The following is a 25,508-nucleotide window of genomic DNA, read 5'->3' as shown; positions in this document are numbered from 1 at the left end:
GCATTTTGGCAAACTCCAGGTGGGCTGCCATGTGCTTTTTACTAAGGAGTGACTTTCGTCTGGCCACTCTACCATACAAGCCTGATTGGTGGATTGCTGCAGAGGTGGTTGTCCTTCTGGAAGGTTCTCCTCTCTCCACAGAGGAATGCTGTAGCTCTGAAAGCGTGACCATCGGGTTCTTGGTCACCTCCCTGACTAGGGCCCTTCTCCCCCAATCGCTCAGTTGAACTGCCAGCCAGCTCTAGGAAGAGTCCTGGTGGTTCCAAACTTCTTCCATTTATGGATGATGGAGGCCACTGTGCTCATTGGGACCTTCAAAGCCGGAGATATTTTTCTGTACCCTTCCCCAGATTTGTACCTCGAGACAATACTGTCTCAGTGGTCTACAGACAATTCCTTTGACTTCATGCTTGGTTTGTGCTCAGACATGCACTGTCAAGAGTGGGACCTTATATAGACAGGTGTGTGCCTTTCCAAATCATGTCCAATCAACTGAATTTACCACAGGTAGACTCCAATTAAGTTGTAGGAACATCTCAAGGATGATCAGTGGAAACAGGATGCACCTAAGCCCAATTTTGAGCTTCATGGCAAAGGCTGTGAATACTTATGTACATGCGATTTCTTAAATTTTTATTTTTAATACATTAGCAAAAATCTCAATACATTTTTTTTCACATTATGGGGAATTGCGTGTAGAATTTTGAGGGAAACAATGAATTTATTCCATTTTGGAATAAGGCTGTAACATAACGAAATGTGGAAAAAGTGAAGTACTGTGAATACTTTATGGATGCACTGTATCACTATATATATATATATATTGATAATGTCAATTATTATCTTTAAACATAAAGCTATACACTATTACCGTGGAGCCGCTATGGCCGCCAGACCACGTGCACGTGCTACGCACTTTGTACGCTATTTGCGTACAGAGTCCCGCACGTGGTACGCACTCGGCGTACACACGCTGCACTGAGTGTACGGAATACACACAGTGGGCGCACACACAGTTGATAACCTTTAAACCTTGTAAATAAAACACAGTAAGAATATGCTTATACTCTAAACCTTAGTAGTCAAATACTGTAATGATGTAACGCTGTTATGCACACCAGTGCCTGCAGGAATGTACTGGTGTTTGAACTGTTATGCACACCAGTGCCTGCAGGAATGTACTGGTGTCTGAACAGAGAGGGATGCAAAACAAATGAACTCACAGACAGACTGGGAAATATTACATAACGTACACAGAAGGTGATAGGGTAACAAAACCAACACAGAGTGAACAGAGAAGCCCAGAGGCTAAGAAACTGGGTGTCTCCCTAGTATTAGAAATGCTCAGATGGAAAAAGCAAGATGTTGTGTTTTAATACGTAGAGAACCCGAAATGCTGTTGCTAAGGGCAACAGCAAAACCCTAAAGGGTTACCAACGGGTGTGGCAGTAAACTCCTTGGTCAGAGATGGAATAATAGACACAAGGAGAGTCTCCACAATACTAATTCTCACTTGCAGGGCCCAGGTTCAGCTTACTGCCACTAAACTGACACATGGACGCCCTGCACAGTGAGAGAGGATTATGCAGGCAGGTCTGAAAGTACAGCCACAAACCTGCTGGGTTCACAGAATAGCAAAAGAACCTCAGCAGGCTAAATGACTGACTCCAGTCTTACTGCTAGGTCTGGATTGGCAGAGTGTAGTACCAAATCCCCAGGCCTATTTGCAGTAAGCAACAACAAATACAAAGCTACACAGTACTGGCTAACTTTCAGGAACTGACTAACCAACAAAGATTCAGCAGCATCTGCTTAACCTGAGAAGAGGCCTTATAAAGCAGGTGCTGTCCACGCCCCCCTCAGACCTCACAGACTGTGAGCACAAAAACCAGCACCGGATCCCCTGCCTGTAACCACTGCATAGCAAAAGACCCGAACCGGAGTATCAGCTGCGCTCAGGTTACTCCGCTAGCACTTGTCTCCCGGTTGCCATGACGACGTGGCAGCACAGGGCAGGAGACCCTAACAACGGGTGAAATAAACGGACCGTGGAATCACGTCTTATCACAACATTGTCTCAATTGATGGGTCATAAATTAAACCAGTTGTTGTAACAATGCCCTCGCTCCTTAAACTCATCACTTTGGTACTGCGCTTGCAATGCATTAAAATCCGAACACATCTAAATATCAATCCAATCATTATGACAACTCCCAGGATACAAAGGAGAAATTTCCCTACATTCACGATAACATTTTGAGCCCATTCTCCTAAACCTGAGAACCAATTGCGTGGGTTCAACCATGAAACCCAGCCGGTCAGTTCATTACTCACAGCAGTAAGGGTAAGGTTGTGTCTCCTTCGGAACTCCCACTTCAATTGCAAGATATCGTCCATCTTTTGATCTATGACCTCGGTTGGATCATCGGTGCTGTTTGTGATATATGTACAGCACTTCACGCCATACTGAGTTGCTAGGGTGACACAATACCCGCCTGTCACCGCCGTGAGGTAATTGAGAACCATCCTGTGCTGGATCAGTTCCGTTTTGTAAGCTTGCAATTCCCTCCCAGTATACCTGAAGGTGTCATCGTACATCTCGGTGATATTGTCTATCAGGTTCGCTAGCGCATTAATATACCTAAAATTTATAATTCCTCTGGCGGTATGGGTGATATCTAACGCGAGTAGGAATTGAATCCCCGTGGATTCGTGGATCAAATCAGAGGCTGCGTGCTCTGTCCTATCTATAAGGTGTCTCTTAACAATGTGTTCGTAGTGAGTGTGAGTGTAAGGAGCTTGAGCATTGCGGTGAATGTCTTTCATCTTATTATGGGTTATGGTCATTACTTCTGGCAACACTCTTCCAATGTAACACAATCCCTCTGAGTTTGGGGCAAGCCACTTATACGCCTTCCTCCCACATATGAAATATGCATCATCGGGGAGGACATATTGGACAGAATGTGACATCACCATATTGCAAACCTTCCAGGTGAAAAATCCTATCCCTAACTCTCTCATCTGTTCAGTACACGTATCAGGCTGTATGATATGCGCACAGTATCCTGGTGATACTTCTCCAACCCGCATGGTCCTACTTCCTAGAGTGTACCTATACTGAAAATATCTCCCACCGTTGGCTATTTGGCGTATAAGTTCTGAGTCTACGGGCATTCTATCGGCTCTGTGTGAAAATGCCATGGTTTGGTTGTTCCATGTCACTTCCCAATTTCCCGGCTTTCGGGAATTGGAAATGTTAAAACATACTAAGGACCTATCCACATGATATTGGTGGAGCTTCAAACTAGGAGGCCTAGAAATATTAAATTTCTTGTCCACCGGTCTCCCACCCCTTAATTCAAGTACCTCATCTATTGTTAAAGAGTATGGCACTAGTCCTGACTTACTCTGACCTTGAGGTACTTGTGAGCACACCCAGCATTCTGTTTGGTTTAAAACCTTACCCACTAATGAGTGATAGTCACTCAATGGATGACGGTCCAAGTTGATATTAAGGCTGGACTGACATCTCTGGATGCACCCAGCCTCAACTATGTTTTCACAATTCCTACAGATACAATTCTCTTCAGCTAACAATCCTTCACAATGTCTCCTAGTGTCATGACTACCAGATCGTTTTCTGATACTCGCCTTTGCTCGGTGATTGTGTTGCTCTTGGAATTCTACTAATCCATCCTTGTCATCAGAACCCATTCCAGATCCTTTCTCGACCTCTCTGGTACTCTCACCGAAATAAACTGTTCTGGTCAACAACAGGGTCAACAGGAAAACCCGGAACGCAGTCTCTTGGGGTAAGTCCATCTTGCAGGAGGTAATGGGAGGTAAAGAAAATAATTAGAAAGGAAATAAAATTGGTACGATAATTGTCCTCTAGTCTTGTTGTTCTTCTTGCTCAGATGCCGTCTCAACAGTGCTGCCTCTCAGTCTTCCCAAAACGGACACTCCAGTGATACGATATTCTTTCCGAATCAGCGACCTTTCTGTAAGGAGCATACATCTTGCATTACCATTTGTTTAACTGTTGTGTGACATACCATCCTTAGAACATGAAAAAACAAAAAGAGAGAGAATAATAGAAAAAGAGAAAAATTGTCAGATTTCCGTTCACCATCAGGCTGTCACACCAACATGTCTATCGGTTTCTCTGCACAGTCTTCCCCACCAGTATTTCCACTCTCCACCCTCTGTGCATGGCCAGGCACAATGATGCTGGTAAGATATACTGGGGTTGGGTAGACCTCTGAAAAGACCAAGTAGACATGTGACGTTTGAGCTGTAGTTCTGCTGGTGAACGTCAGAGATGAAGAGGAAACATTTAAAGATAAATCACAGAGTTTACCTGGCCGCCCCTGTGTCTACAAGGAATGACCTACCAATTACATCAACTGTGACCTCAGGTTTACTACCTAGGCTAATAATCACTTCACTGGCTGCAAATTACAGGTGCGGCCCAAAATTTTTCCTATATGATCCCTGATTACAATTACGTGCGTCATACAGTGTGTCATGTTCAGGTCTAGCGGGTCGATATACCTTATGTGGGTCTCTAAATCTGCAACTCCGTGCATAATGTCCTTTCCTCTGGCAGTTATAACATTTTACCACATACGACTTACCAACAGGGGTCTGGGGTTTAGGCTGATGTGGCTTCGTTGTCAGGACTTTTATACTTATTGTCATCAGCTTACCCCCCTGTGACTCCCTGTGTTTACTGATGTTCCGATCGTGCTTAACAGCGGACTCTCTTAATGCAGCCACCGAGATACCTCTCCAGTTAGGTTGAGTGGTTTGTACTCTGGTTCTCAACGTTTCTTTTAAACCTTCCATTAATACGGACACCGCTACCTCTCTATGATGCACATTATCCTTACTCTACAATGTGAGGTGCAATTGTCTGTGCATAATGTACAGTACCGTACTTACCTGTGGACACGACCTCACCTGTCCCTCCACTAGGGGCCTTCGCTACTGCTCTTACTGGTTGGGCCGGGCCCACCTGGGTGTCCTGTATGGTGGCTGCTAGAGAAAGTGCCGACATCGTGCTGTGCTCACTTTCTCGCTTGTAATCCTGAGGGAAGTTTAAAATGGGGTGCAACTTGCACGGGTTAGAATTTATACATTTATTAGTTTAACTAATATCGTCATTAATACATTTATTACGTTTACTCTTATTGTCATTAATACATTTATTAAGTGCACTCTTATCATATATCAGTATGTCATTCTCTGTAGCCATTTTCTCTCCTGTAATGTACGGTGGTTGTGCAGTTGCTATCAGTTTCCTGCTAGGGTTAGAACCAGCTGCTTGAGCTAATCCCTGTTGTATCTCACCTTCCTGTTGCCATAACTGTAAATAATCATAATGTCTAATCCTTTGCTTTCCGGATTTTATCAGACATATCCTTCTCCTTAAATTTTGCAACACCTCAGGATTAAAACTGCCTACCCTAGGGAACGGTTCCCTATCGTCCACAGTCATACGTTCCCACTCATTGCATAATACCTCTGCGTGTGATCCATATTTCTCACACATTATGTACCTCGCCGACCCTTTGGGCCGACAAATATCAACGTGAACCCTTGTTGATCGTCCCTTACTTGAGCAACTGGCCCCCATTCTTTGCAGGTATTGCCTTCTCAGCTAATCCTTACAAAAACCAAATTACTCAGTGATAAGGCGACGGTGAAAGTTCTCCGAGCGCTCTCACCCACTCACGCCCCTGTTGGCCAATACACGAACACTGTGCCCAATGCTGGTCGTACCCAACCTCGGGCCCCTGTGTAACCGTTATTTACTGAGAGCGTGTGGGAGTATGCTACCCCTCCCAGTAAATATCAGTTGGAGATTTCCTGAGTGACCAGCGAAACTCCCTTAAAATAAAAAAAACTGTTACACAAATCACGTTACGTGTACAAATAGCATCTATGACCCCGCAAATTGAGTGGGTATCAAAGTGAACTAACTAATGCACACAGTAACGTGCGGTACAGTCGCACTGCGTATAAGTAACTATTACTTATCCGCCGAACGACCAACGGAATCGGTTGTTTAGGCTGCGAAACCTCAGCCGGAGCGTATTCTCAAAACGGGCCTACGCAAACCCCCGGGGCTGCGCTCTCTACCTCTGACCTTTCTCAGGCCAGGGTTTTCAGAGCTTCGCTTGACCTGGTCAGCGGATTTCTGACTTCGCCGACCTTTTGGTCTGCTGTAATACTAATTGCTCCTTTATACCTTATACAATGTTAACGTGAGAAAGCCACTCCCACGCCACCAAGTGTCCACTCACCTGATGTGGTCTTCTACGGGATCCCGAATTCTGGATTCACAAAACCTTTATTTGCACACTCACTCTTGTTCACTCATATACACTTTGATTTTTCTGTACAGAAAATTACTTTCATTCAGGTAAAACAGGCTAATCCCAGAGGTGATGCAATAAGAGAAGGATCTTTTAAACTAAAATATTGGAAACTGAACAAATTTGTGCTATTATCACGTGGCTACCGTATCGCCTAAACTAAAACAATGCTATCGTGTGATTTGTATTTAGTGGGCGTATCTGTACGCACGTTGCGTAAACACGCCACGTGTGTAGGCCTTTGCGTTGCGTACGCAGTCTCGCACACTGTCCGAGACACGTGTACAAAGGCCGGATACGTCCGCGGCCATACAAATAACACGCTTCTATAAATGTAAACGATATTCAACTATAATCGCTTACCAAACACCACACAGTATCTCCTGTATAAACCTTTATAACTGGGCCAGGCTACGTGTGTGTTTTACACTTACTCCCTTAAATATTACTTTTTACTTTTAACTAAATAGCAACAAATTTCTCAGCACGTAATCAATGCTAATGGCAAACAAGCGGGTAGATATGCAAAATACACAAAATACATGTCTAAATGAATCTAGTAATCAATGCTTCCAATAGTATGATTCATATTGGATAGCTATCTTGCAGAACATACATTGATATAAACACACACACATAATTATAATATTATATCTATGTACTATTCACTGGTCTCCTGAGACTCATTTACTCATTAAGTGCTTCTAATTTGCATATGAATGTGCTTTTGACTGTCTGTGAAGGTGGTTTTTCACTGCCAGGAAAAAGCAGCCACACAGGTTAATTTGCATTTCAATGGCTATCTTACAACAAGCAGAGTTTAACTGAATCCTAGAGGTAAAGAAAAAAACTTTGTTTATATCTGTATGTGGTTCTTACATGACGTATTTATCTTACTATTAACTTTTATTAAGCCCCATCTGAATCTATTTGTAGATTATTATTTAACCGCATGGGTTAAATAAATGCATTGGTAACTCATAAATGGTGATTTCTTTTTGACCAAGGACGGCTGATTATTCGGGCAGTGAAAATCAGCCATTTAGAAAAAAATGACCTTCCCAAAATGGCCGCTGCTCCTCCCCCTTCCACATCCATAAGGGTTACACAAAATGGTGGACAGGCCATGTGGTTAGTCCAAAATGGAGGACAAACCATGCGGCTTCCTTTGTCACTAAGAAATCACACATCATGCGAGCCCCTGAAGTTATTTTACCTTGTTTTGCAACAATATGATCAGATATGCAGAGTACAGGTGTATGCTTGTATTGTGTGCGCACTTGGCGCAAAACAGAAATTTACAGATTTAAAATAGCTTTGCGTTCTTATCTTCCGGATCCCACCAGCATCCCAACAAACCTTGCAGAGCAGACACCATCTTATCAGCAATGAAATAGGGTTTACCAGTGTATTCTACAGCCAAAAAACTTACGTAGGATACCTGTCCGCCCTTTTGCTGATAGATAGAGTCTGCTTTAACCTGTTAGGCTGTGGATATGAGGAAAACCAGGACGTGGCCCCCAATTGATAATGTCAATTATTATCTTTAAACATAAAGCTATACACTATTACCGTGCAGCCGCTATGGCCGCCAGACCACGTGCACGTGCTACGCACTTTGTACGCTATTTGCGTACAGAGTCCCGCACGTGGTACGCACTCGGCGTACACACGCTGCGCTGAGTGTACGGAATACACACAGCGGGCGCACACACAGTTGATAACCTTTAAACCTTGTTAATAAAACACAGTAAGAATATGCTTATACTCTAAACCTTAGTAGTCAAATACTGTAATGATGTAACGCTTAAAAACCTTAATGTGTATGCTGTTTGAGCGATTGAGACGCTAAGAGAGCCCTTTGCAGGAAAGTGAAAACACAACACCGGGTTTGGTTAAAACCACAGCAGCTCTAACACTGCCGTGGATTATTCAGAGACAAAGGGGAAAACAATACAAGTTATACACTACAAGCTAACACAGAAATCTAACAGAATAACAGAGAATAAGACGAACAATGGCTACAGAGAATATACATACGTGGGGAATCTTTTGCATGCGCCACCTGGAATCCAGTCCTCAGCTATTCAGGTAGAAAGCCTCCAGAGACATGAGGCTGGCCAGGCAACAGTGGTCTTTATATACACAACATACATTCACAATACAATGGTACCTGTAATCTCATTGTTTATTGGACACAGGGATGTGTCTCTACATTACAGCAAAGGTCATAGGTGGATTTGAACAGGTGGGCTGTGTCTTTCCCCAACTGCTCTGGTGGGAGGTATCCTCAGGATTCCCGCCACATGTGTAATTTACAGCAAATACAGTTAATGTTCATAATCTACTTTTGCACATAACTATATGCAGGAACATGCAATCTTCTCCTAACTAACACCGGAATGTTACTCTCAAAATATCCTACAGCTGGATACTAGACACCACCTTTCAACCTTTATCTGACCCTTCCTATCATGCAAAGAGGAATCTCTCTGTCCAGGAACAGTTTAAACTAATCATACTCGCTGACATGGTCTAGGGGGATATTAACTACAAAATGCACTATTTGGGTTAAATATGCTACGATCGAGTCGCACGCTACACGCTCACAAACTCTGCCGTAAATACACATCTTATGCGCACGAGACGCTGGAGCGTCCCCTACGCAACTTGCGGGTATGTGTACGCACGGGGGAACAGGTGCACGAGCAGCGCGCGTGTGCATGAGGGGTTAGTACAAGGGGTATGCATCATGATATTTTTCGACTTTGACAATATATATATATATATATATATATATATATAGCTTGTATGGTGATCAAAAGGGCACTATAACCTAAACTGCTTTTTATCCTATAAATCAGGATTTCAGCAATATTGCACCAACCTATTTGGATTCTGATATATCTCTATATCATATGTCCTATCAAATGACCATATAATATATTAATTGTATACATTTATTACAACCCAAAAATCAAAATACATTGAAACCAAGACATAACATATATCACAATATACAGTGCACAGAGTTGTTCGAGATCAGGTGTAATTTTTAACCTTTGTTAGGATAGAATAGAACCTTTTTCCATATTGTTCTAGATGGTACTAGTCTCCTCTGAGGTTTTTAAACAGAGTAATATGCACCTTTCACATATGTCCATCCCGTTTCATCTATTAAAATACTTCATCAGGGGATCAACCAGAATATAGGATACATATTTTTTACATTAAATAGTTGTTAGATGGCCACTTCCACCAAAAAGAAGGATCAATTACTCAATCACTTGGCAATGCAGTGTAAATGAACTCCCAACTTTTGTATGCAGAGTTTATTAAAACCTTCAGACATTAAATTGGTATCCATGTGGTCTGTCTGGAGTGCTGGAGGTAAATCAGACAAATGGACAATCAGATCAAAATTTGGATTGCACCTCCAGTGTGTTTACTGCAATCCAAATTTTGATCCGAATGTCCGTTTGGGCATTATCGTTCTCGCAACGCAGGCCACGCATCCGTAATGACGTCATAATGGCAACACCCTTTTCATCCCCTTAGGGTACGTTTTTTAAGATTCTAATTATGTAGTTTTCCTATTTCCCACCTCCAGAATAGCTTTGTTAAATTTCATCTTCCAAACATATCGGTAAGTAAGAGAATTAGTGATGAGTGAATGAAGGCTTTCGCATTTATATATATATATATATATATATATATATACACATATACACACTGTATATGTGTATATATATATATATATACACTGTGTATATATATATATATATATATATATATACACTGTATATGTGTATATACAGTATGTATGTAGATATATTGTAGATATATACGTAGATATGAAATTTACCTTCAATGTTAGTTCTATGTGCATACATTTTTTGGATGTTGCCATCTCCTGTCAAAATGGAATCTTAACTACCAATTTATATAACATGTATTCACAATTCCATATAAAATGGCAAATATGCATACAAATACGTTTTCACAGGGGTGCAAGGAAGATCTTTCCAGGAGGATTATGGCAGATTTCTTTGCTGGAATATTGCTATATTCCGGCAAAGAAATCTGCCATATTCAACTGGAAAGATCTTCCTTGCACAAAATCTGAGCTAAGATGCCTGAGAGCAATGCTCAGATTTTTGAAAGTCATTGTAGGGACTGACCAAATGGGAATGGCTGTGAAGTGGCTGGTCAGCTTAACAAACTATAGCAATATTTTGGAACTAACATTCCCTGAATTCAGATTAATTACAGTTTGAAGTGTTAATATTATGTGAGTGCTGAATTTGGATGATATATATATATATATATCATACAAATTCAGCACACATATATATATATATATATATACAGCTTGAAAAAAAAAAACCTCACCTGGACAAAGGGTTAGTGTAGCCCCGAAACGTTGGTGTCACTGTTGATGTTTTGAATACACGATTTAAGGACACCGAGTACTACTGTATTTTTTCAATGCTGTGCCTATACCTGTAACAGAAGGCACCAGAGTAGCAATACCAACACAGAGGGAGTGCCGGTCCAACAGGAAATTGTGTGTGTGTGTATATATATATATATATATATATATATACATACATACACAGTGGTCGAAGTGGGCCGGTACGCGGCGGTATGGCATACCGGTACTTCTTACCACTGAACCCGGAAGTCTGAGTGTGCAGCAGGAGGTGAGGGAAGTGGCCATCCTGCTGCACTAAGGATGCTGCTCCCATCCCTGCCCGGCGCCGGACCTGTGAGGCAAGCTTGACTGTGACTCACTACGTACATAGCGAAGCTGCAGCCGCGGCTGAGCTCCGGCGGACGTACCCGTGGTGTATAGTCACCTGTTTTGCAAAAGATCGGCGGTGACTATACACTACGGGTTCGTCCGCCGGAGTTCAGTACGTAGTGAGCGGGGGAGCCAGAATGATTTCGACCACTGCTGCAAATCGCATCATGATGCCGCTGACCCTGCTGCTTGATAACACGAATGATGGCATTACAGAGTGACGGTAGGGTCATAAAGGCGCCCAGCGCTTGCCAATTGTACTTCTGTTCTGGGAGCTCACAAATAGGCATGTATGATACATTTACAATATTTAATATTATACATTACAAGACATGTCACATTTTTCATTATATTGGCAAATAAACATGGCTTAAAGCAGGACTTCCAATTATGAGCTAAAGTGTAATGGGCACAGCGTGGGTGTAGCGGGTACTGCAGGGGGCACAGGCCAGTCGTATCAGACATTTGTTTTTTTATTTTTCTAACAAATTTAAATATAGACCATAAGGGACATTCCTCTTGGACATCCTAGTGGTGGCTTTTTAATGTGTAATGTGAATTTCGGCTCATACTGTGTGGTATAATGTGAAAGGGGCACCAGTAAGGGGTCCTACTATTGTGGTGCATAATGTGTATAAAGGGTATATGGGGTGGTAAACTACAATGAAGGACACGCCCCTTTTCAGTGACCACGCCCCCTTTTCCAGCGCGCGCCTCCAGCGCACACATAATTACAACCTTCACTTCTCCATACCCCCACTTAAAAATTTTCACTTCGACCACTGTATATATATATATATATATATATATATATAGTACAAGGTTATCCACCTAGTGGAACAGATAGCACTCTCCAGACTTTAGTATCAATTATTCAGCAAAAAGAATTTACCTTTATTAAATTCTTTTTGCTGAATAATTGATACTAAAGTCTGGAGAGTGCTATCTGTTCCACTAGGTGGATAACCTTGTACTGTACTATGGGTCCCACCTTTAAGTGGGTTGGACTCTGATTGGCACCCCAGCTGTTGACAGATTTATGTGAGAGTGCAGGGATTTATATGTATGTATATATATATATATATATATATATATATATATATAATGCACAATACCCTCCTTCTGTGCTAAATCTTCTCAATATATATTGTACAGTAGGCTGCTCCCCTCACTAAAAATAGGATTTTGGTACTTACCAGATAAATCCTTTTCTTTGAATCCACAGGAGGCACTGGAGTACTCTTGGGATATGGACAGGGCGTTTGCTGGGATAGGCACATTTAAACATTTAAATTAGTAACTCTCCACCCCGTCCATACTCTCATAGAGACTTCAGTATTTTTACTGAGCCGAACAGGAGCGACAGAGAGGATGAACAATAGAGAATTACATATAACATTATAACATAACGGACAACAATAAAGTTGACACATAACGTAACTGACAACTAAACAGTTGGCAAAATGATAGATATCACCGTAACATCTTAACAAACGGTGAGAATGTGTTACCATAAGATCCACTGAATTTACCACAAGACAGGTAAACTGCTCTGGGTGGGCGTCCAGGGCCCCCTGTGGATTCAAAGAAAACGATTTATCTGGTATGTACCAAAATCCTAATTTCTTTTTCATCCACTAGGGGTCGCTAAAGTACTCTTGGGACGTACCAAAGTTTCCCCCTTGGGCGGGAGAGCTGTTTGGCACCTGTAACACTAGACGGCCAAAGCTAGATGCTGATGCCTGATAATGTCGATATTATCTTAAACCATAAAGCTATACCTTTAAACATACTTTTATAATGGAGCCGCTACGGCCGCTTCACTTGATACCCACGCTACGTACTTTGTACGCTATTTGTGTACAGAGTCCCGTACCGCGTACGGACTTAGCGTACAAACGCCGCGCTGGGGGTACAAAGTACACACAGCGTGCGCACACACTCTTGTTAAACTTTAAACCTTATGCGTAATGCAATGCAATGATGTTACACCTTAAACCTTATGCAGCGCTGACGGTATAAAGTACCCGCAGTGCGTACACACCTTATCAATACACTCTTAAACCTTATACAGTTAGGTAATATAATACGCTTTAACCCCTAGCAGGGAAAAGAGGACACAACACCGATTTGTAGTTAAACACTGGGCTCCGAAACCTCAGCGTATATGTCTGAAAGGGGATAACAATACAATTTATACACTACAAAATACAACAGAGTAAAATGGCTACAGTCAATGTACATACGTGAGAATATTCGCTTGCGCAACCTGGACCAGTCCTCCGCTCATCAGGTAGATAGCGTTCAGAGTCTTCTGACCGGCCAGGCAGCAACAGGTTTTTTATACACTTCTTCCAAAAACAATACAATGGATACTGTAATCCCTTTGTCCATTGGACACAGAGATGCATCTTTGCATTACATGAGAGGTCATAGGTTGATTTGAAAAGGTGGGCGATGTCTTTCTCAACTGCTCTTGTGGGTGGTCTCCTCTGGATTCCCGCCGCATACATAATATACAGTAAATACAGTTTATATCTATATTCTACTTCTGCACATAACTATACGCAGGAATATGCGATCTTCCTCTAACCAACACCGGAATGTTACCCTTAAAATACCCTACAGCTGGATACTAGACATCACCTTATAACCTTAGTCTGTCCCTTCCTATCATGCAAAGGCGAATCCCTTAGTCCTGGAATCATTTAAACTGTTGTTACTTGCTGATGTGGTGCAGGGGAGCTATGTGTACAATGTGCACTATTTGGGTTAAATATGTAATGTTTTGATAACCCTCTATGCGCTCACAAACTCCGCCGTAAATACGCATACCACGCGCAGGACCGCGGGAGCGATCATACGCAAATTGCGGATATGTGCACGCACGGCGGAACAAGTGCCGCGCAGCGGGCATGTGTGTGTGTGGTTAGTACGTGGGGTGTGTATTACAATATTTTTCGACTTTGGCAGTCAACAATAACTGCCACTATCTAAACACTAAACAGAAAAATATATAATACAATATCTACAAATGATTGGGTGGTAGGAGGAGAGGTGTAGGTGGGAAATGTCTGACCTAGTGGGATAGTAAAAGCATGTATGTATGAATCCATGTCTGAGGGGCATGTATCATCGTTCCGTATATGTTCTAGATAAGCTTCGAGGTATTGCGAAGTATACATTAAATCCTTCTTATCCCGTATTAAGGGTCTGTAAGTGGGCCAACAAACACTACCGAGCTCTTTTCGGCTTCTTGTTCCAACAAATGGGGTGCACATTTAGTTGATGATACATGGAGGGGGAACATATGTGAGTGCTAATATATGTGGATATCACCTGTCGACTATGTGTGTCACTAACTGAAAGTTGTAGAGATGAAGATAAGACACATATCTAAAATACATTCACATGACATTTTCGTAATCATTCTTGGGTGTAGTCAATGTCTTTTCCGGATCGATGTATCTGGGCAAAGGGGGAGGCAAAGGAAAAACGTGTGAAAGAAACGGGCCATGGAATTCATTTGCAATCCTTATCATAACATTGTCTCTATGGATGGGTCGTAAATCAAATCTGCTGCTGTAACAATGCCCCCGCTCCTTAAACTCATCAAATTTGTGCCGTGCTTGTGCCGCATTAGAATTCGAACACACCTAAATATCAAACCAATAATTATGACGACTCCCAGGATACAAAAGAGAAACTTTCCTACACTCATAATAACATTTTGAGCCCACTCTCCCAAACCTGAGAACCAATTGCGTGGGTTCAACCATGAGACCCAGCCGGTCAGTTCATTACTCACAGCAGTCAGGGTAAGGTTGTGTCTCCTTCGGAACTCCCACTTCAACTGCAAGATATCGTCCATCTTTTGATCGATGATCTCGGTTGGGTCATCAGTGCTGTTTGTAATATACGTGCAGCACTTCACACCATATTGAGTTGTCAAAGTGACACAGTACCCACCCATCACGGCTGTGATATAATTAAGGACCATCCTGTGCTGGATCAGTTCCGTTTTGTAAGCTTGCAACTCCCTTCCTGTACACCTGAAGGTGTCGTCATACATCTCAGTGATATTATCTATCAAGTTCGCTAGCGCATGGATATACCTATAATTTATAATTCCTCTGGCAGTACGGGTGATGTCTAGTGCGAGAAGGAATTGAATCCCGGTGGATTCGTGGATCAAATCAGAGGCTCCGTGCTCTGTCCTATCTATGAGGTGTCTCTTGACGATGTGTTCATAGTGAGTATGAGCATAAGGAGCCTGAGCACTGCGGTGAACGTCTTTCATCTTATCATGGGTTATGGTCATGACCTCTGGCAACACTCTTCCAATGTAACACAATCCCTCTGAGTTTGGGGCAAGCCACTTATATGCCTTCCTCCCACATATGAAATAGGCATCATCGGGGAGAACATATGGGACAGAATATGACATTACCATATTACAAATTTTCCAAGTGAAAAACCCAATCCCTAACTCTCCCATCTGCTCAGTACAAGTATCAGGCTGGACGATATGTGCACAGTACCCTGGTGATACTTCTCCAACCCGCATGGTCTTGCTTCCTTGAGTATACCTATACCGAAAATACCTTCCACTATTGGCTATTTGGCGTATAAGTTCAGAGTCTACGGGTATCCTATCAGCTCTGTGCGAAAATGCCTTGGTTTGATTATTCCATGTCACCTCCCAATTTCCTGTTTTTCGGTAATTGGAAATGTTGAAGCATAATAAGGATCTATCTACATGATACTGGTGGAGCTTCAAACTAGGGGGCCTAGAGATATTAAATTTCTTGTCCACCGGTTTCCCACCCCGTAATTCGAGTACCTCATCTATTGCTAAAGGGTACGGTACTAATCCTGACTTGCTCTGACCTTGAGGTACTTGTGAGCACACCCAGCATTCTGTTTGGTTTAAAACCTTACCCACTAGTGAGTGGTAATCACTCAATGGATGACGGTCCATGTTGATATTAAGGCTGGACTGACATCTCTGGATGCACCCATCCTCAACTATGTTCTCACAATTTTTACAAATGCAATTTTCCTCAGCCAATAACCCTTCACAGTGCCTCCTAGTTCCCTGACTACCAGATCGTTTTCTGATACTCGCCTTTGCTCGAGTGATGTGTTGCTCTTGGAATTCTACAAATCCATCCTTGCCATCAGAACCCATTCCAGATCCTTTCTCGACCTCTCTGGGACTCTCACAGAAACAGACTGTTCTGGTCAACAACAGGGTTAACAGGAAAACCCGGAACGCAGTCTCTTGGGGTAAGTCCATCTTGTTAAGGGAAGAGAAAGGAAACAAGAAGGGGGAGGAAAAGGGAAGGAGAGAAGGAGGGTAGTGGGAGATGGAGAAAATAATTAAAAAAAGAAAAACTGGTGCGACAACCACCTCTTGGTCTTGTTGTTCTCCGCGCTCAGGTGCCGTTTCAACCGTACTGCCTCTCAGCCTTCCTGGAACAGACACTCCAGTGATACGATGTTCTCTCCGGGTCAGCGACCTTTCTGTAGGAAACATAAATCTGTTTAACTGTTGTGTATTATCAGTTGTGTGATCTTTGGGAAGTGAGAAGAGAGGGGAAATAATAAAAAGAAAATTTGTCAGATTTGCGTTCACCATCAGGCTGTCACACCATCATGTATATCGGTATCTATGCACAGTCTATCTTCACCAGTATTCCCATTCTCCACCCTTTGTGCATGACCAGGCACACTGATACTGGTGTCCCTATGTTAGTGAGATATACTGGATTCAGGCAGAACTCTGACAGACCGAGTAGGCATGTGACGTTTGAACTGTAATCCTGTCAGTGAACGTAAAAGGATGAAGAGGAAACTTTGAAGACAAATCACAGAGTTTAGTAATAGATACGTTTGTAAAGGCAAAGAAGATTTTACAAAGTTTGACATCTGGATTGGGCACTACGGGGAATGATTCCCTAATCGGTCTGTTCCCCTTAAAAAAATTTATGTGTGTTATATCTCTACTGGGACTATCCCAGCCATCAATCCAGTGTCTTGTCCATTCTAAGTTCATAGGGAACTCGGTATTTTTGAGATAATTTCCTCTACCTGTGACGGACATGCTTCTAAAACAGTGAAATGCAATATTAGTCTTCGTGGGTATTTTAACATATTTTGTGCTTCCTGGGTGGGAGCACTCTATATGTATACCATCTCTAACAAAACTCCTGTTAAATTACTTAGAGGTCACTTCTGCTAGAGAGAGAGAAGCAGAAGTTTAGAAGCCTCCTCCTAATCTCCGTAAATTCTGTCAAAAGGGTAAAGTTGCATTTATTCTGTTCTTCCCATTAACCGAATCTGTGTTTTTCTATACTGTATCGTGATTCCTTACTATATGTCCCTTGATCCCGTCTATGTGTTTAATAACGTGGCTTGTTTTCTTGTCTAGGGGGTCTGAATTTTCGTGTGCTGTTACAATTGCTGGCATAATGCCCTTCCCTTTTACACAGATAACATATTCTCGGTCTTTTGTTACTACTAGGGTTTTGGGGTTTGGGCTGATGAGACTTTGGTGTAAGAGCCTGCATACTTTCAATCCTCAGCCTCTCCTCTTGTTGTTTTCTAAGCCTAACAATATTTTTGTGGTGTACAATTGCGCACTCTCTAAGGCAAGCTACTGTGACCCCTCTCCAATTAGGCAAAGATGTTTGTACTCTGTCCCTCACTGTCTGATCGAGTCCGTCCATTAGCACAGACACAGCCACCTCTCTGTGATTTTCATTGCTCCCTGCATCTAATACCCCCATGTATCTATCCATTTCCTGCAGTGCTCGGTGGAAATATTCAGATGTAATTTCATTTACCCTCTGTTTTATGGAGAAAATTCTTCTCCACTCAGTGGGGAAACACAACTCTAGTTGCCTATTAATTCGTTCTATATTTTCCTGATTGTTTCTGTCAGTCATAGAACTATCCGACTCTAGCCTACAATCAGTGGTAAATTTTTGGGTGTCAATACTAGGGGGTAGGCATGCTTTCAAAAATGTCCGCCAATGTTGGTTTGTCGGTTCATACACATTACCCAGATCTCTGATAAATTTCTGACATCTGGCTAAATGCTTCCGAGGATCGGGGAATTCTGAAATGATTGATCGCAGCTCATCTCTGGGCCACGGGCAATACATTGCATTATTCCTGGTGAGGACTACTTCCTGTCTATCGGTTCCCCCATTGGGAGTTACTATTCCCAAGACAGGGTGTAATCCTACCATTCCGTTCCTAATCTGTTTACTGTGTGGTGTTGTTGTTTCTGTGCAATGAACTGTCTCATACTTACCGGTAGCTGTGACCTCACCCGTTCTTTCATTGGGGAATATTGTTACTGCACTACCTGGTTGGACAGGTCCCACCTGAGTTTCCTGCAACATGACTGCTTGGAGGAGAGCTGCGATTTGGCTGAATCCTTCATCTTCCTGTGACCTAAAACCTTGGAGAGACTTCAAAACAGGAAACATTTTGCAAAAGTTAGGGTTTGCTCTTTCATATTACTGTGATTTACGGATGTATCATTGACTGTAGCCTTCTGTTCCCCTTCGACCTGTGTCGACAATGGTGTGTTTGTGTTCTCATTCCCGCTAGGTTTGGAACCGGCTGCATATGTTAATTTCTCTTGCATATCGCCCTCTTGTTGCCATAAATTTAAACAGTTTGTGTGTCTGACCCTTTGCTTTTGGGATTTTATCAGACATATCCTAACCCTTAAATTTTGCAATACCACTGGTTCAAAACTGCCTACCTTAGGGAATGGTTCCCTATCTTCCGCAGTCATACGTTCCCATTCATTGCATAAAATTTCTGCGTGTGGTCCATGCTTCTCACACATTATGTACCTCGCCGACCCCTTGGGCCGCGGAATGTCAACCTGAACCCTGGTTGAACGTCCCTTACTTGAGCAACTGGCCCCCATATTTTGCAGGTATTGCCGTCCCGGCTAATCCTACAAAAAAACAAAATACTCAATATAAGGCAACGGTGAAAGTTCTCCGAGTGCTTTCACCCACTCACCGCCCACGTTGGCCAATACTACCAAACACTGTCGTTAGCGGAGGTACATACCCAACCTAGGGCCCCTATGTAACCTCTATTTACTGGAAGTATCTGGGAGTGACTTACCCTTTCCAGTAAATATTGGTTGTTGGAGATTTCCTGAGTGACCAGCGAAACTCCCTGAACCTTTATTATACACAAATCACGCTTGCGTATGCTATATCCAGCGCTAATGATCCCGCGATTTTACGCAAAGCTCGTAAAAAGGGTATGACGTTGCGCTAAGTATTGCACCCACGAACGCGCGGTCCAATCGCAGAGCGTTTAGGTAACTGTTACTTATCCGCCGTACGACCAATGGAATCGATTTTTCAGGCTGCGAAACCTCAGCTGGAGCATACCAATCAAAAGGCCTATATGGGTATCTTCGCTAACCCCCTGGGCTGCGGTACTCTAAACAAAAACCTTGCTGACCTTTGGTCTGCGGTACTCTAAACCTTCGCCGACCTTCTGGCCTGCGGTATCTGCTACCTTGCTCCTTTGTACTTCAATTTATATTAACGCCACCAAGTCTCCACTCACCTGGTGTACCACCTCTACGGGATCCTGAATTCCCTGGGTCCACAAAACCTTTATTATGTTTGCACACTCACGTTCGTTCACTCAAATACACTTTGGTTTTTCTGTACAGAAAATTAACTTTCATTCAGATAAACAGCCTTAGTACCAGAGGTAATACAAAAGAAAAAGGTTTTATTTAAACTAAATCTTGGAAACTGAGCGATTTGTGCTATTGTCACGTGGCTACCGTCCCGCGCCTAAACTAAACAATGCTATTGTGTAAATTGTACTTAGCGGCCGTACCCTTACGCACGTTGCGTAAACACGCGACCGTGCGTACGTCTTTACGTTGCGTACGCAGTCCCGTACTTTGTCCGAGACACGTGTACAAAGACCGTACGTCCGCAATAGTACAAATCCCACACTTCTATAAATGTAAGCGATATTACCTATAATCGTTTATTTAACACAACACAGTTTCTTCCTGTATAAACCTGTTTAACTAGGCCAGACTGTATTTGTGTTTTACTTTACTTCCTTAATATTTAGTCTATGTTTTAACTAAATAGCAAAAAATTTCTCAGTACAGGTCAAAATGAATCTAATAATCAATACTTATGGCAACAATGTGAGCAGGTATACAAAGTACAGGTGTATGCTTGTGTTGTGTACGCATTTGGCGCCAAAATAGAAATTCACAGACTTTCAAAAATAGCTTTGTATATTTACCTTACGGATCCCACCAGCATCCCTACAAACCAGAAGGCTTACGTGGGATACCTGTCCGCCCTTTGCTGATAGATAAAGTCTGCTTTTACCTGCTAGGCTGTGGGTATGAGGAAAAACCGGACGATGTCCCCAATTGATAATGTCGATATTATCTTAAACCATAAAGCTATACCTTTAAACACACTTTTATAATGGAGCCGCTGCGGCCGCTTCACTTGATACCCACGCTACGTACTTTGTACGCTATTTGCGTACAGAGTCCCGTACCACGTACGGACTTAGTGTACAAACTCCGCGCTGGGGGTACAAAGTACACACAGCGTGCGCACACACTCTTGTTAAACTTTAAACCTTATGCGTAATGCAATGCAATGATGTTACACCTTAAACCTTATGCAGCGCTGACGGTATAAAGTACCCGCAGTGCGTACACACCTTATCAATACACTCTTAAACCTTATACAGTTAGGTACTATAATACGCTTTAACCCCTAGCAGGGAAAAGAGGACACAACACCGATTTGTAGCTAAACACTGGGCTCCGAAACCTCAGCGTATATGTCTGAAAGGGGATAACAATACAATTTATACACTACAAAATACAACAGAGTAAAATGGCTACAGTCAATGTACATACGTGAGAATATTCGCTTGCGCAACCTGGACCAGTCCTCCGCTCATCAGGTAGATAGCGTTCAGAGTCTTCTGACCGGCCAGGCAGCAACAGGCTTTTTATACACTTCTTCCAAAAACAATACAATGGATACTGTAATCCCTTTGTCCATTGGACACAGAGATGCATCTTTGCATTACAGGAGAGGTCATAGGTTGATTTGAAAAGGTGGGCGATGTCTTTCTCAACTGCTCCTGTGGGTGGTCTCCTCTGGATTCCCGCCGCATACATAATATACAGTAAATACAGTTTATATCTATATTCTACTTCTGCACATAACTATACACAGGAATATGCGATCTTCCTCTAACCAACACCGGAATGTTACCCTTAAAATACCCTACAGCTGGATACTAGACATCACCTTATAACCTTAGTCTGTCCCTTCCTATCATGCAAAGGCGAATCCCTTAGTCCTGGAATCATTTAGACTGTTGATACTTGCTGATGTGGTGCAGGGGAGCTACGTGTACAATGTGCACTATTTGGGTTAAATATGTAATGTTTTGATAACCCTCTATGCGCTCACAAACTCCACCGTAAATACGCATACCACGCGCAGGACCGCGGGAGCGATCATACGCAAATTGCGGTTATGTGCACGCACGGCGGAACAAGTGCACGCGCAGCGGGCATGTGTGTGTGTGGTTAGTATGTGGGGTGTGTATTACAATATTTTTCGACTTTGACATGCCGTAAACGTATCAAACTTGTAAAAGCGCACAAACGTGTGCACTGATAACCATGTAGCAGCCCGTCAAAGTTGCGTCGTAGAAGCTCCACGACCTGCTGCCCATGAAGTTCCCACAGAACGTGTGGAATGAGCTGAAACTAATGTAGGCGGTTGTAGCCTAGCATGAAGGTAAGCCTGACGTATGGTCAGCTTAATCCATCTGGACAAGGTCTGCTCGGAAGCTGGCCAAGCCATCTTGACTGCATCATAGAGAACAAACAATGTATTCGTTTTACGTACTGTTGATGTGCGGGCTACATAAACGCGAAGCGCGCGTACCACCTCTAACGTAGCTGGAGTTCCTGCACTTCCTGATAATACCGGAACTACGATTGGTTGATTGATGTGAAAAGCTGACACCACCTTTGGTAGGATGACGGAATTCGTCCGAAGTTCCGCTTTATCACCATGAAACACTAAATACGGCAGCTTGAATGACAAGGCACCCAATTCTGAAACACGCCTTGCTGAAGCTAAGGCTAGTAGAGATACTGAGATATTACATATGGGCTACAATATCAATAAGATGATGGTCACTCTATAATAGAAATATTCTCCTTCCTATTTTCTAACAAATTAATATATGCCTCACTTTTTGTTGCTTAGTCCCTACAATCATACCCTACTCTGTAAGCCCAATCTCGTCTGATCTTGGAAGCAAAGAAGTAAGGGCCTGGTCAGTACTCGGTGGGTGACCACCTGGGAATACCAGGTATTGTAGGGCAAGTAACTAAAGTGGTCACATATCATATAGGAGGGCAACTGCGCCGACGGACCCCAATATATTCCTGAATAGTCAAAGTCAGGTAACATTACATTAATTATTGTTACATATTTTCACATATGATCACAATTCTTTTTTCTAAAATATATATGTGCTATGTAAATTAAAAAAATCTTTTTTTAAGGCATATCTAATAAAAATTATTATTTTATTTAAAACTACTACACTGTGCTAATTTAATTTTGCTTCAGATAAGAGTGCTCCCTACCAGGGTTGTCTTGTCTCCTTTCCAGTACATTTTGCAATCCCAATTGTCCAATCCTGGAATGAACACTGCAGATAATATCACCTGGTGATGCTCGGCCCAATAGAGGATTCGTGCAACTTCCCGCATGGCCATGCAACTTCGAGTTCCTCCTTCTTTCTTGATGTATGCGACTGCTGTCGCATTGTCTGACTGAACCTGGACAGTCTGAGACCGGAACATGTGCACTGCTTGTCGCAGCGCGTTGTAAACTGCCCTGAGTTCCAGGACTTTTATTGACAGTAATCTTTCCTGGTGTGACCAGAGACTCTGAAGCTGATAATTTTGGACCACTGCTCCCCAACCTCTGAGACTCGCGTCCGTCATTAGAATTATCCAATTCCAGACGCTGAACCTTTTTACTGTTGTGAGATTGTGTACTTGGAGCCACCAGAGTAGTGATACTCTGGCCAGGAGTGCATCTTCCTATTGGCCAGGAAGGCACTCGCCAGGGCTCCAGCCGAGGAAGGGCGCTGTCCAGAGGTGCCACCCGCGGGCAGTAGGTAGATTCACTTTTAGAGGCAGCAGCTATCCCCCTACCCCCGTGTAGTTCCTCACCAGCAGGGATGCCCAGTAATGATCACAGCATGCAGCAGCGGCTGCTGGGAGGTGTAGTTTATGTGGAGTTTGTCTGTATTGTGGTGCGGTGCTGGACCCCAGCGCCAATTACAGTGGCTACTGCTGCTGCACTCTTTGATCATTAATGGGCATCCCTGATGTTGAGGAACTACACGGGGGTGGGGGGATAGCTGCCGCCTCTAAAAGTGAATCTACCTAAAAGTGCTGCCTTTAATAGTCAAATTAACATGGGGCACACGTGTGTCTGACACTGTGGGGGCATACGTGTATCTGGCACTGTGGGGGCATACATGTATCTGGCACTGTGGGGGCATACGTGTTTCTGGCACTGTGGGGGCATACATGTATCTGGCACTGTGGGGGCATTTGAGTGTCTGGCACTGTAGGGGCATACGAGTGTCTGGCACTGAGGGGGCATATGTGTATCTGGCACTGTGGGGGCATATGTGTATGAGGCACTATACTTGGAGGCATTATGTGTATCTGGCACTGCACTACTGGGGTCATTATGTGTAACTGGCACTATACTGGGGGACATTATGTGCATCTAACACTATACTGGGGACATTATGTGTAAGGAGAACTACTGTGGGTATTGTGTGTAAGGCTGCTAATTGTGTGTGTGCATGTGTCGGGGGTGTGATTATATATTTATAGTTTGATACCATAATATAAAATTGTAAGGCCACGCCCACATTCCCAGGAGCATGCACACCTTCCCATATATATATATATATATATAACCATTGTAGTTAAAGTGCACTCAAACTTCTTAGTAAATATATGAAAGTTTATTGATTAAAAAAAGACACTTTTTAAAAAAACCATATCGATGGCCATGGTGAAGGAAAAATGCTTATATATCGATAATTACTCAAGCCAAAAAACAAATATTCCTCTCCAATCCAAGAGATTTTCAACATCAATGCAACACTTAGAAATACATGATTGAAAGTCAAACTTATCTGTTGTCGACCTCGGTCATCTAGTGACCGTCATAGACTCCTGCATCCAAGCACAGATCACCTCTGCTGCCACAGCCATCCACACACACACCTCTGGGAACAAACCCTATATACCAAATGAACAGAGATAATTCAATTACCTTGATCCACACCTACTTGCTCCACAGGTGCTCTGACATGCCCCTCATCAGACCAGCGTGCGTTCCAGCACATTGCGCATGCGCCGTCACCGGCCAAACAGGTTACTTCCTGTATTCGCGTCACCTAGGTAACTAAGAGACGTGCAGGCCGCTCACCCGTGCGTCTTGCGTGAGTCGTCACCTAGCTCACGCCCGGGGGTGGTGCTGGCTCCTGATGCTGAATACTCATGTTAGCGGTTACCATGGTAACCCGTTGTAAGCGCACCACAGGTACAATCCCGTGGCTCACAAACAGGGGAACCAAACCACTGCCAGTCCTCAGCTTATGCCATCTCAATTCCAAATGCCATTCATTTATTATGTCTCAGCGGGTGATGATAATAATTCATGCTGAACACCCATCAGGGATATAAGCCATATTCAATTTGTTATTGTCCTTGGCTACCGCTGTGTGCTTGCTCACATCACGGCAAGCCATGACACTCCAGGTAGACACTTATCATCACAATCCAATGTGTAGACTGGGTCAGCGCACCGTTCCGCTGTCGGCACCACTGGATAGAGAGTAAAGCATGTCTTATAGAGCCTCCTGTGTATTGGGCCAAAAGGTCAATCAAATACACAAAAATGCTATTTATAAACAATGACTCAAATAACTATTTAAACAGTAACGAGCTCCGTTACCCATAAGTGTGTATGGTCCGCCTGTGGCAACAGTTTTATTTAAAAAAAATATTTCACCCAATGTAACAAATATCATACCACTCTAAATAAAAACACTGTTAATATGTGAATCTCCTAGGGCTAGCAAACATATGGATGTAATATAATCATCCACTGTTACTTAATAGTCCCTGTTTTAATTTAATAATGTATATGTAA

General features: G+C 42.9%; 1 pseudogene; it reads left to right on the top strand.

Annotated features, from left to right (window-relative positions):
• The first annotated feature begins 22,521 nt into the window (after nt 1-22,521).
• LOC134912118 (5S ribosomal RNA) lies at nt 22,522-22,638 on the top strand (annotated as a pseudogene).
• The last annotated feature ends 2,870 nt before the right edge of the window (nt 22,639-25,508 follow it).

Source organism: Pseudophryne corroboree, chromosome 4 (assembly GCF_028390025.1).
Source record: "Pseudophryne corroboree isolate aPseCor3 chromosome 4, aPseCor3.hap2, whole genome shotgun sequence".
In the NCBI taxonomy this organism is placed as follows: Eukaryota; Metazoa; Chordata; class Amphibia; order Anura; family Myobatrachidae; genus Pseudophryne; species Pseudophryne corroboree.
This window is presented reverse-complemented; position numbering and strand designations above follow the sequence as displayed.